General features: G+C 44.7%; 1 protein-coding gene across 1 annotated transcript in view; it reads right to left on the reverse strand.

The window, feature by feature from the left end:
- The window catches only part of LOC141113947 (EF-hand calcium-binding domain-containing protein 6-like), a 198,439-nt gene that overhangs the window by 111,735 nt on the left and 72,911 nt on the right, over nt 1–13,793 (reverse strand). The gene's annotated exons all lie outside the window — the stretch shown is intronic.

A 13,793-nucleotide genomic window follows, 5' to 3' on the forward strand; every position in this document is an offset into this window, starting at 1 on the left:
AATATTATGCTTATTGATTACATTCACTAAGAAACTCATAAAAAATCTTAGTTTTAATATAAATCAGCATTAGATATATCAAATGTAATTGCTAATATCTGTAAAGTAACAAAAGAGCCTTGGATGCAGATGCTGCCTGAACAAAATGAAAGCTAGTGTCAGTCATCTCCGACCTACACCATATTGGTGCACAAAAAAATACACATTTAGGCTTCATGTACACAGTTCAACCTCTCCTGAAAGATTTAACTTGACAGTTAGAAACCAGCCTCTAAAAACAGCCGTTTAACCACGTTTACATACCGTGTTTAGCCGCGTTTGCGTCTAGAAGCATTTGAAAAAAATTTTTTTTTTTTTTTTTTTTCAAAATAGTCAAAAATAAATACCGCCTGTAAATGAAATGCGTCTAAGTGCAAGTTGCTGCATTTAGCCGCGTTTGGCATTTGAAATGCCTCTAAACACAGCTTCTGAACGCATTTTTGGGTTCCAAAAAAAGCCTCTAAACACAACTGCCTAGAAACGACTATAAATGACCCTGTGTACATGTACTGATAAGATAACAGAGGAGAGTTCAGGAGCAATTGAAAAAAATGCCCAACTGCTCCTAATCGTCCTTTTACCAGCAGCAGTGTACATGAGGCCTTAATGTTCAATATAGATTTATAGAGAGCTGTAAAACAGTTATTAGATATTGATAATTTAATTTGAATTGCTCTTCTGAACAGTGGCGGCCTCCTCCCAGCCAATCGGGAAGCGGGTCTGATACCCATCACCCCATTGGCTGAAAGGACAGGCTTTTGTTTTTTTTTACATTTCACTGCTTTTTGAGATGAATGGTTAGGGGTACGATGTACTCGATACCCATTCACATAGGAGGGGGCCGGGATCTGGGGGCCCCCTTCTGAAAGCGGGGTTTCCAGATTCCGATAAGCCCCCCGCCCGCAAACCGTGCCCCCCAAGAGCCTCCCAAGCACCCATCCCCCCATGTTGAGGGTATGTGGTTTGGTATGGTTCAGGAGGGGGATGGCTGCATGCTCGCATAAGGGTTTGGTATGGATTTTGGCCCCACACCATTTTTTTTTTTTTTACATTTTAGTGTGGGGGGGACCCCTCCGAATCCATACTAGACCCGAAGGGCTTGGTATGGACTTGGGGTGGGACCCCACACCGTTTTTTTCGCGATTTTGTTTTTGCCAGCAATTTTTTTTTTTTTACATACAGCTGTCAGCAGGGAACCTCGCTGACAGCTGATGACTCATAGGTTGTTAAGGATGTGGCGGCCAGCCCCCTCCTTGGCAACCAGCTATATACAGTGTGTTTACAGTGCGTTTAAAGAGAAAAAAAATGTGAAACGCAAAATGCATGAAAACTGCATGCAAAAAACGCTTAAAAACGCAAAATGCACTGCAGAACGTCCCTGAAAAAGTATCAAACGCACCCGCATAGATGTGAACCTGGACTTACTGAGACTGGAGATGCGGTGTGTCAGAATAACACACCACACCAACGATCGCTGCTCTGCGTGCCCCCGCGGGCACACAATCATGGTTTATCCTGCTGGATGTCATATGATGTCCGTTCAGGATAACATAACTACTTTCCGGCTGTTCTTTTGCTATATGGCGGGCGGAAGTGGTTGATATAAAAAATCTCCTTTGTTTTTTTAATCAGCAGCCATTGCAATTTGGCTACTTGCAGGTGTTCTATACACAGTTAGTGTACAGAACTTTCACAGAAATGTAATTTCTTGCTTGTGTGATTAATTAATTAATTGATTAATTTTCCCAAAAGTCGCCCCCTAATCCATGTGCCCAGACCCCCTAATTTACGTGCAGGGCATCGGACGCATGGATTCCAATAGGTTTTTTTTTTTTAGAAGCATGTGATTAGAGCCGGAGGCTCTAATTGGCTTAAAAAAAGGGTGGGCTCGGGGCGCAGAGCACTGCGCCCCAAGCCCATCCAGTTGTGTGACATTAGCAAATGAATATTCGCTATTGTCTTCCTGATTTTCCTCCCGGCCAATACCGGCTCATGAAGCAATCCTATTAGCCGCCGAGGAGGAGGAGATGCAGGGGGAAGCCACGCCGCCGTGAAGCCGAGGAAGGAGGAGATGCAGGGTGAAGCCACCACCCGGAGGAAGCCTGTGACCTAGATAGGGTAAGTGCGGGGACCGATCAACCGACCGGGGAGGGGGTGCGGGAGACCCGACTGCCAGAGGGGGGTGTCGGCAGACGGACTGCCGCCCCCCACCCCCAAAAAAAAATATACTACCAGCCGCCATTGGTCTACACTAAGATAGTCAGATTATAGACATCCTCTGCAAAAAGAAATGTAATTTTTGGTGTGATAATCCCTAAGGGTTAATCACTTCTAAATGGATGTAGACCCTGCAACTTTTCTCATGAGAACCATGAAAGTACATCAGCTGATTAGAATTATTTAGTTACTCCTATTCAGAATCCATATGCAAAAGAAAAACAGCTTTGTCCACAAAGCAGAAACAGATATGAATCTGCAACAATGTTTGTTAAAATCCCTGTATTGTACATAGACCATATAGAGGGGAATGTTTTTTTCCTCAATAAAAGGTGAGCTTTGGCTTGGTTCACACTATATGTGAGAGTGGGACTGCATGTGATCGCACGTTTGCCTGCACCCGCATCAAAAACTGTTAGCCAAGGCAAGGGGATGCCATTAATTCTTAATGGCACACCCACACGGTGGAAACTACAGCATGGTTTCCAGTGCTGGAAACCGCATACCACACTGTGGTTGCCCTGCGGCTGTGATTTTGTAAGAAAAAAAATTTACAGAGACCTTTTCCCTATGTAGGGAAATGAATGGCCTTCTGTGCCTGTGCAGCCATGGCCACTGGGAAACTGGCATAGTGTGAACCTACTGTTTTACATGCACTTAGAACAAAACTACACCATATTACCAAAATTATTGGGACACCTGCCTTTACACACACATGAACGTTAATGGCATCCCAGTCTCAGTCCGTAGGGTCCAATATTGAGTTGGCTCACCCTTTGCGGCTACAACAGCTTCAACTCTTCTGGGAAGGCTGTCCACAAGGTTTAGAAGTGTGTCTATGGGAATGTTTGACCATTCTTCCAGAAGCATATTTGTGAGGTCAGGCACTGATGTTGGATGAGAAGACCTGTTTCGCAGTCTCTGCTTTAATTCATCCCAAAGGTGTTCTATCGGGTTGAGGTCAGGACTCTGTGCAGCCCAGTCAATTTCCTCCACCCCAAACTCTCATCCATGTCTTCATGGACCTTGCTTTGTGCACTGGTCCAAATCGATTATGGTGTGGGGTTGTTTTTCAGGGGTTGGGCTTGGCCCCTTAGTTCAAGTGAAGGGAACACCATAGAAACGCAATCTGGATGAAATCCAGATGCTTTTCTGCATGCGTGTTTTTGATGCGTTCCACAGCATTGTTCCCCTCTCTTTTTTCTGGAATTGGAACACACTGGAACTGCAAGCACCGGTCTGAACTATACCATTGGAAACTATATAACCTACTTTCCATACGTTTTTAATGCAGAAAAAATGCACTGGACTGCATAACGTGTGAACTGGCCCTCAAGGAGTCAGCATACCAAGACATTTTGGACATTTCATGCTCACAACTTTGTGGCAACAGTTTGGGAAAGGCCCCTTCCTGTTCCAACATGACTGCGCACCAGTGCACAAAGCAAGAAGTATATGTTTTGAACAGTAATGTTTGACAGGTAAATAATTACAAAACTAAAAATATACTGCATAATTCATGTAAAAAAAATTGTATTTAATTAATTAAAATATGTCTCTAATGTTTCACATACAAATTTCACTTGCTAATATGAGTTATTTTTCCCACAAGAACTTAGAACATGCATTTTAATGTGTAACTCTGTTTCTGATGAAGTAGAGTTCCTCTTCTTATTAGATTTCTAATCACTTCCTGTCCTGGAGGTAAGTGGATACCAGGACAGGAAACAATCAAAATCTGCCAAATTTTGGCAAGTCGGTACTAAAAACATGGGACAAATTTAGACCACTCTGCCCAAAATGGAAAAAATATGGCAGACCCCTTGTATGAGGATTTTTTTAATTTAAGATCCTACAAATTAGGGTGCAACTGTATTGAGCACCCAATGCCACTTCAGATGTTTTGATATTTGTTTTTTTTTTTTTTTTATTATAGAGAGTTTTCCTCCCATTAAATTTAAAACATTTTATTTTTAAAATTTTTCTCTGATCAGATTTTGTTAATATACAGTGCCTTGAAAAGGTATTCACACCCCTTGAAATCAGAGGCGTATCTAGTGAAAATGGCGCCTATGGCAAGCACTGAAACTGCGCCCCTGTCAAAACATTTAAAACCCATCTTTCAGATAACCTTAACAAAAAAAAAAACAGCTAACAAAACTATAAGTCAAGCTCTTGAATTACCCCTTACACCAGAGTCAATAGCGTTACATCTTATATCACAGTTCCCCCCTTAGAGTTCCCAGAGAGCCCCCCCTTACATCAAAATCTACAGAGTTCCAATTCACACTGGGAAATTTGATCTAAAGAATGCTGTGGACTCTGGTGTCATCTTTATATACACTGTAAGGGGGGGGGGGGGACTCTGACACAAAGGGGATCTCTGCAGACTGGGATGTAGGGGGGCCTCTGATGTGAAGGGGTCTCTGGTTATCACAGAGTCCAGAGATCCCACTTACATCAGCGTTCCCCTTTACCCCAGAGTCTGCAGAATTTCCCCTTAAAGCAGTGTGCCAGACAATAAGTATTTCTAGACAGGGGTCAGGTCAGCCATGGCAGCCCTGTAAAAGCACAGAGCCTTTTACTTTATATGACAAGCCCCCCCACCCCAGTATGTGTGAGCATTTCCCCACCTCCATAGGACTACAAACTCCAGCATAGTAGGCTGTGCTCTTATTTCTCTGCTGCTCCCCAGTGCCCCACACACACATTGTGACTAAGAATGATGACTGCACTAATATACAAGAGGACACCTCAAAAAATAATTCAGCTGTCATCAAGTGATATTTATCATCGCTTGTGATACCTTGGGTAGTGACATATCCTTTTTATGGAGAAATCTGGGGTTTATTAGACCCCTGATCCCTCCTCTGCCCTCCAAGGCATATTGGCTGCTTTCTTAGCTGGTACCAGCCAGGTAAATGCAGAACCGATACTGGAAGTGAGGAAATCTTCATAACTTATGGTCTCAGTTTTCACAGAGGAGAGGGAGAAACTGATGTTCCTCCTTCTTCTTTGTGCGCTGCCAATCCGACCAGATGGAATGGGAGAGCCTAGGAGAACAGGGGAGGGCTGTGGCTGAATGCAGCAGGGATCATTTTTGCTGTGCAAAACGCTTCATGGCCACAGCATATATTATCCACCCTCGGCTGATGTGCAAAATAAGGGGAAGTGGTTGGGGACAGTAAAAAGACACACACAACGTTTTTACCCCTCTCCCAAACACAAGTGTGAGGGCACATTCACACAGGGCACAGGAACCCATGTCTCATGCAGAGACTTTTACCAGCACAGTGTTGTGTACATCCTCATGCTGAAGTTCCATTTCTATTAGGACATGCACCCTCAAGACATATTGGGACACAGTGCCTTTGTCTATGCAGCCATGTGTCCCAAAATAAATGAATGGGACACTGGCATCAGGATGCACACAAAACTGTGCCAGTAAAAGTCTGTACATGGGAGACGGATGTCTGTGCCTTGTGTGAATGAGCCCTAAATGAATGCCAAGGATGCATTTCACTGTCCCATCATCATTACTATGATAATTACACACAGTACAGGTGATGTCGCTTAAAACACCTGTACTGTGTGACTATCATGATAATAATAATTGAAATAAATAGCAGCCAAATGTGATCAACATGATCAATGAAGATGATCACATTTAGCTGTATATAATTCAGTCGTGGGCAACAAGCCAGGGCATGGCATGGGTGAAGGGGGCTTGTGTGTGATGTCTTCACTGTGACTGTACCTTTTGAGAGAAAAATAATCCTCTGAAGTCTTCATGGTTCCCACTTTAGTTCCCTCACTCAGTAGAAATAGTGTGCTGTTAGGAGGAGGAGGAGGAGGAGGAGGAGGAGGAGGAGGAGGACAGCCACTGCTGTTGATTTCCCTTCAGTCCCAGCCCGCCGTCTTCTCAAACTTATTTACGGGAGGAGTCAGGCAGTGAAGTGGTATTTTGATATCTCTCCGCCCAGCTGGAACTTTATTGCCATTAACTGCATACAAGGGGGAGGAGTTGATATTCCAGCAAGCCGAATTAGAAAAAATAATCCCTCCATTCTACAGCCTCCTGGGCCCCTGTGATCGATCTGATGGGGCCCAAAAAAATATGATTTAGACTACACAGGAGCCATGGCCTGAAGGGAGAGATAAGTGCATGAAAATATTGCCTGCAGCTTCATCAAGAGGATCAGTCTCTGCATAAGCCACTGGCAGTGCAGCCGTCCCTCCTGCTGGGCATGTGGCTGGGCTCTGCTTTTGCACTGATGATAGGACCCGAGCAAGAAGGTCTGCCAGAGACATCTCCTGACTGAGTCCACTCCACAGTCCAGGTGTCCTGTCCAGAAATACAGCGGCCCCGATGCCACCTCTATAGTCCTGGCTATAGCATCCCTGACAGCAGGCGGCGGAGTGATATTCAGCTGTCAGGGAGGCTGTAGCCGGAACTATAGAGGTAGCATCGGGAAATGCGGCCATCTGCCTGCTTAATCCGCGACCAATGACTGCACTCACAGGAGTAACACAGCCAAATGAGAAATAGTCCCACTCGCAGCGCTGCCATTGTCCTTTAGCAAAGGTTCTGAAAAGGAGATCCTGCTTATGCTCGGGAGCCTGGAGGGAAGAAGAGACCCTCAGACCCTGGTAAGTGCCTTGCTGCCCAGCCACTCACCAGCGCCCCTTTCAAATGGCGCCCATGGCACTTGCCATATCTGCCATAGCCTAGATACGCCACTGCTTGAAATTTTCCAAATTTTGTCATGTTACAACCAAAAACGTAAATGTATTTTATTGGGATTTTATGTGATAGCCCAACATAAAGTGGTACATAATTGTGAAGTGGAAGGAAAATGATAAAATATTTCCATTTTCTTTTTACAAATAAATACGTGAAAAGTGTGGTGTGCATTTGTATTTAGCCCCCCCTGAATCAATACTTTGTAGAACCACCTTTTGCTTGTATAACTCCACCAGCTTTGCACATCTAGAGAGTGACATTTTTGCCCATTCTTACTTGCAAAATAGCTCAAGCTCTGTCAGATTGGATGAAGAGCGTCCCTGAAACAGCAGTTTTCAAGTCTTGCCACAGATTCTCAATTGGATTTGGGTCTGGACTTTGACTGTGCCATTCTAACACATAAATATGCTTTGATCTAAACCATTCTATTGTAGCTCTGGCTGTATGTTTAGGGTCGTTGTCCTGCTGGAAGGTGAACCTCCACCCCAGTCTCAAGTCTTTTGCAGACTAACAGGTTTTCTTCTAATATTGAACTGTATTTGGCTGCATTCATCTTCCCATCAACTCTGACCAGCTGTCCCTGCTGAAGAAAAGTACCCCCACAACATGATGCTGCCCCCACCATGTTTCACGGTGGGGATGGTGTGTTCAGGGTGATGTGCAGTGTTCGTTTTCCGCCACACATAGCGTTTTGCTTTTAGGCCAAATTTTTGGTTTTATCTGACCAGAACAGCTTCTTCCACATGTTTTCTGTGTCTCCCACATGGCTTTCTTTCAACAATGGCTTTCTTCTTGTCACTCATCCATAAAGTCCAGATTTGTGGAGTGCAGGACTAATAGTTGTCCTGTGGACAGATTCTCCCATCTGAGCTGTGCATCTTTGCAGCTCCTCCACAGTTACCATGGGCCTCTTGGCTGCTTCTCTGATTAATGCTCTCCTTGCCCGGCCTGTCAGTTTAGGTGGACGATCATGTCTTGGTAAATTTGAAGTTGTGCTGTACTCTTTCTATTTTTAGATGATGGATTGAACCCTGCTTTAAACTTCTACACAACTTTATCCCTGACCTGTCTGGTGTGTTCCTTGGCCTTCGTGATGCTGTTTGTTCACTAAGGTTCTCTAACAAACCTCTAAGGGCTTCACAGAACAGCTGTATTTATACTGAGATTAAATTACACACAGGTGGACTCTATTTACTTAGGTGACTTCTGAAGGCAATTGGTTCCACTAGATTTTAGTTAGGGGTATCAGAGTAAAGGGGGCTGAATACAAATGCACGCCACACTTTTCACATATTTATTTGTAAAGAAAAATTGAAAAACATTCATCATTTTCTTTCCAATTCAGAATTATGTGTCGCTTTGTGTTGGTCTATCACATAAAATACATTTACGTTCTTGGTTGTAACATGACAAAATGTGGACATTTTCAAGGGGTATGAATACTTTAGGTCACTGTATGTATTATTATTAGTAGTAGTAGTACATTTTACAGGCATATTAACATATACAGTATCTCACAAAAGTGAGTACACACCTCACATTTTTGTAAATATTTTATTATATCTTTTCATGTGACAACACTGAAGAAATGACACTTTGCTACAATGTAAAGTAGTGAGTGTACAGCTTGTATAAGGCTCGGTTCACACTGGGGCGACTTGTCAGGCGACCTAGTCGCCTGACAAGTCGCCTCCCGTTCTGTGCTATGGAACCGTTCTAATCCGTCGCTCCGACTTAGAAAAAGGTTCCTGTATTACTTTGGGGGCGACTTGGGGCGACTTGCATAGACTTCTATGCAGAAGTCGTCTCGCAAGTCGCCCCGGCAGTCGTTTGCAGGTCGCCTCGCTGAGGCGACCTGCAAGTCGTGCCGCCCATGTGTGAACCGAGCCTAACAGTGTACATTTGCTGTCCCCTCAAAATAACTCAACACACAGCCATTAATGTCTAAACCGCTGGCAACAAAACTGAGTACACCCCTAAGTGAAAATGTCCAAATTGGCCCAATTAGCCATTTTCCTTCCCCGGTGTCATGTGACTCCTTAGTGTTACAAGGTCTCAGGTGTGAATGGGGAGCAGGTGTGTTAAATTTGTTGTTATCGCTCTCACTCTCTCATACTGGTCACTGGAAGTTCAACATGGCACCTCATGGCAAAGAACTCTCTGAGGATCTGAAAAAAAGAATTGTTGCTCTACATAAAGATGGCCTAGGCTATAAGAAGATTGCCAAGACCCTGAAACTGAGTTGCAGCACGGTGACCAAGACCATACAGCGGTCTAGCCACTTGCTTACTGGGTACTTAAACCCCCCTCGTGACCAGACCAATTTTCAGCTTTCGGTGCTCTCACACTTTGAATGACAATTACTCAGTCATGCAACATTGTACCCAAATGATTTTTTGTCCTTTTTTCATACAAATAGAGCTTTCATTTGGTGGTATTTGATCACATCTGGGTTTTTTATTTTTTGCGCTATAAATGAAAAAAGACCAAAATTTTTGAAAAAAAAACGCATTTGTCTTTGTTTCTGTGATAAAATTTTGCAAATTAGCAATTTTTATTCATAAATGTTGGCCACAATTTATACTGCAACATATCTTCTATTCTATTCTGTTTTCTGATTGCGCATCAAAGATGCAGCATGCAAGACTGTGATTTGATTTCATGAAAACTAATAGAATTGAATGGGAGTGCACTTAAAACTGTGGGTAAACTGCATACAATCATGCTGTGGCCAAACCACAGCACACCAGTGTGAACCTGCTATTAGCCCCTGTTCACATTGACTGTGGCTTCAAAATTGTGCGACTCCACCTAAAATTGCATGATGATTACTACTTTTTCCAATTGATGCGGCACCACAAAGTCAGCGTCACATTGGTTTGAACACTGCCATTGCAGGCAATAGTATGTGACTTGTCAAATCGCATGACAAATTGCTCCAATTTGCATGGGGGCTAAGAGATAAGAAAAGAGAGAACCGGTGAGGAGGTTGGGGTGGTAAAAGTATGTGCTATTAAAGAGCAAAGTGATGGAGTACAGACAGTGGTGTATTTAGGTCTTGTGCTGCCCTAGGCCTGACTAAACTCATGCACCCCCTAATTTAAATACGACCCACCCCTTCCTGCCGAGGCCACACCCCTTCCAGTTTAAGATCTACCCTATCATCTGTAAACCACACCCCTTCCTCTTTAGGCTCATTTGGCACCTTTTAGGGGGGAGGGGGTAATGGGGAGGTAATGTATGACTGCATGGAGGAGGGGGAGGTAATGTATGACTGCATGGAGGAGGGGGAGGTAATGTATGACTGCATGGAGGAGGGGGAGGTAATGTATGACTGCATGGAGGGGGGAGGTAATGTATGACTGCATGGAGGGGGGAGGTAATGTATGACTGCATGGAGGAGGGAGAGGTAATGTATGACTGCATGGAGGAGGGGGGAGATAATGTATGACTGCATGGAGGGGGGAGGTAATGTATGACTGCATGGAGGAGGGAGAGGTAATGTATGACTGCATGGAGGAGGGGGGAGGTAATGTATGACTGCATGGAGGAGGGGGGAGGTAAAGTATGACTGCATGGATGGAGGAGGGGGGAGGTAATGTATGACTGCATGGAGGGGGGAGATAATGTATGACTGCATGGAGGGGGGAGATAATGTATGACTGCATGGAGGGGGGAGATAATGTATGACTGCATGGAGGGGGGAGGTAATGTATGACTGCATGGAGGAGGGGGAGGTAATGTATGACTGCATGGAGGAGGGGGGAGGTAAAGTATGACTGCATGGAGGAGGGGGGAGGTAATGTATGACTGCATGGAGGGGGGAGTGTATATGAGAGCCTCAAATATATATGTGTGTGTGGGGGGGGGGCGGTTAGTGTATGGGGGAACCCTGACTACTTGGAGAGCATTCTATGTATGGGGAGGATGGATGTCCATTTACCCGATCAGAGGGGGTATCCTGAGAGCCTTGTACTGCCTGCAGTGGGATGAGCTGTCTCTGGATCTCCTCCAAAGATTTATTTTAGCTTTGCTGAATTCACAAGCCACACCCATCGCTGGGATCCTCCTCCGTTCTGGGCCATCCCGGCCCTCCCATAGCTAATTAGGGAGTTGATGATAACGATATCCGCCGCCTCCTCCTCGATAGATCCCGCCTCCTCCTCGATAGACCCCGCCCAGGACCGGGGAGATGATGCTGTGTAGAAAGCTGCACGGAGGAGGGTAGGCGGAGCATAGGGCTCTGCCTCCACCAGTCAGATTGCGTCCCCCCCACCCCCCCACCCTCGGCCAAGCACGTCATACTGCCCACAAGTGCCCGGCTATAGGAAGCCGGCCGCTGTATTTGTGCGGGAGGCGGCCACGGGAGCCGGGACTCGGAAAGACGGGTCTGGGTGGGTTGTTTTGATGCGGGGGGGCGGCGGCTTCTTGCCGCCCCCCGCAAAGTGCCGCCCTAGGCCTGGGCCTTGTCGGCCTAGGCCAAGAAACAGCACTGAGTGCAGAGACTGTGCTAGGCTTCATGGTGGGGACAAGACAATTACAATAGCTAAAATGAAACTGGGGTGGAAAGGGTGTAAGATCTGTGGGTGGAATGCTGAGCTGAGACAGGAGGCTGCATGATATGTGTAGTGGAGATTTATGGAGGGGACAGCAGAGAAGGAGAAGGGGAAAAAATTAACAAGGCAGAGGAGCGAGGATCGGTGCTGACTTACTGTGTGATCACGCAGGAAAGGTAGAAAGGGGTGTAGACGGGGTGGAGTGGAGATGAGCCGGACCATAGTAAGAGTAACATGGAAGAAGGTGACGTGTCCCGGGAAGGAAAGCAAGTTGAGGGCAGGAGTGTGGCTTGCTGGAGGAGAGAGTGATTATTAGGAGCAGTAATTAGCAGAAATAAGGCAGAGTTGGATGAGCGGAGGAGTCCAGTAATCAGTAGATATGCCGTGAATACACAGTCACTCCTGTCATTGAGGCAGGAGCAGCTACCGAAGCTCCCAGTGCGCCCCCCTCCCCTCAGATTAAGATATCGGCCAGGGCAGTCGTCCCTCCTGCCCACCCCTTGTACCGGCCCTGGGGACAATAATAAGATGTGTCTCTTCTGACTCCTCTACTGGTACACACCTTATATCTTTTTTGATGTATTTGGCCTTGTTGGTTTGGGAGGTATTTTATCAGGAAAGTGGTGTTCGGAGAGTCGACTAAGAACATCTGATCGGATGTTTTCTGGTGGGCCATTCGGGAATATAAGGGCAAATTTCCTCCTGGTAGCCAAGGAAGGTTTGGGGGTTTTGGGTGGAGTTGTGGTAAAATGATATAGGAGTTGTATATGGCCAAAAAAATAAATTTCTACTTTTTTATACCAATGGTATGTCCGTCTTGTGGCAAAGTATGGTTTGAGCATTTGGTCGTTGAAGTCGACTCCCCCATAAACAAACTGTATTCATGAATGCATGTTGGCTTTTGGATGGGGCCATTCCTTCTGGGGATTTCCACGTAGGTGTTATTGTGGATGGAAGACAACATGTAGACATCCCTTCTGTCCCTCCACTTCACTGCCAGAAACTCCTTGTTTCGCAGACTCACCGTCTCTCCTCTTCTCAACTTCATATTGACAAGTCTTTGAGGAAAGCCTTTCCGGTTCTTTCTTACGGTGCCACATGCTGGCGTCTTGTGGAAGGTTGTGGAATAGGGGCAGACTTGTGTAGAAGTTGTCTACATACAAGTGGTATCCTTTGTCGAGTAGGGGGTATATGAGGTCCCAAACAACTTTCCCGCTTGATCTCAAGTAGTCCAGGCAATTAGGGGGCTGCAGCTGGGTGTCCTTCCCTTCCTACACTATAAAGGCATATGTGTACCCTGTGGCTCGGTCACATAATTTGTACACCTTCACCCCATAGCGGGGCGTTTTGCTGGGGATAAACTGCTTAATTTCAACTCTGCCGCTAAATTTAAGAAGGGACTCATCCACACATATGTGTTGGTCGGGGGTAAACAACTGGGGAATTATTTCTGAAAAATAATTTAGTATTGGCCGAATTTTGTAAAGCCTGTCATAATTTGGGTCATTTCAGGGAGGGCACTGGGTATTATCACTGAAATGTAAGAACCTCAAAATTAAGGGATATCTGGTTCTAGGCATTACCATGGAGAAGATCGGCATGTGGAGGATGGGGTGGGTTGACCAATAGTTAAAGAGAAAGAGCAACAAGAATGGACTTTGTAGGCACCAATTATAAAAAAATATATATATATATATATATATATATATATATATATATATATATATATATATATATATATATATATATATGTATTTATTATACACATAATACAACAATATATCTTAAAAACATTATGCAAATAAAGCGCAAAGAATTATTAGCTAAATCTCTCTAATTAAAGAGTACAATGCAGGGACAGAATCTTGTACTCATAGTAGTTAATGCACGAAAAGCTCTACATGTTTCGCAGTCTGACTGCTTCTTCGGGAGCTTATTAAATATTCTACAGGAGAGAGACACAAAATATATAATAATCAATAATAATAAACAGTACAAAAATTGGTAAAAAGTCTCAGATTTTTTGCAGTGAGTACCAAAAAGCAATCACAACGGGGGGCTCCCAGTGGAGGCATGTATAGGGTGACACGAGATAGGCGTGGGGACGTGCCTGATAGAAGAGCATCTTAAAATATATAGAGGACAGAGTGGTAATAGTAATAAGGTATGTAACCAATAACAGATATACAGTAAACAGTGAACCCACAAGGCATTAAGAAAAAGGAAATTTTTCCTCC

The sequence above is a fragment of the Aquarana catesbeiana genome, linkage group LG01 (genome assembly GCF_042186555.1).
Source record: "Aquarana catesbeiana isolate 2022-GZ linkage group LG01, ASM4218655v1, whole genome shotgun sequence".
Classification (NCBI taxonomy): Eukaryota; Metazoa; Chordata; class Amphibia; order Anura; family Ranidae; genus Aquarana; species Aquarana catesbeiana.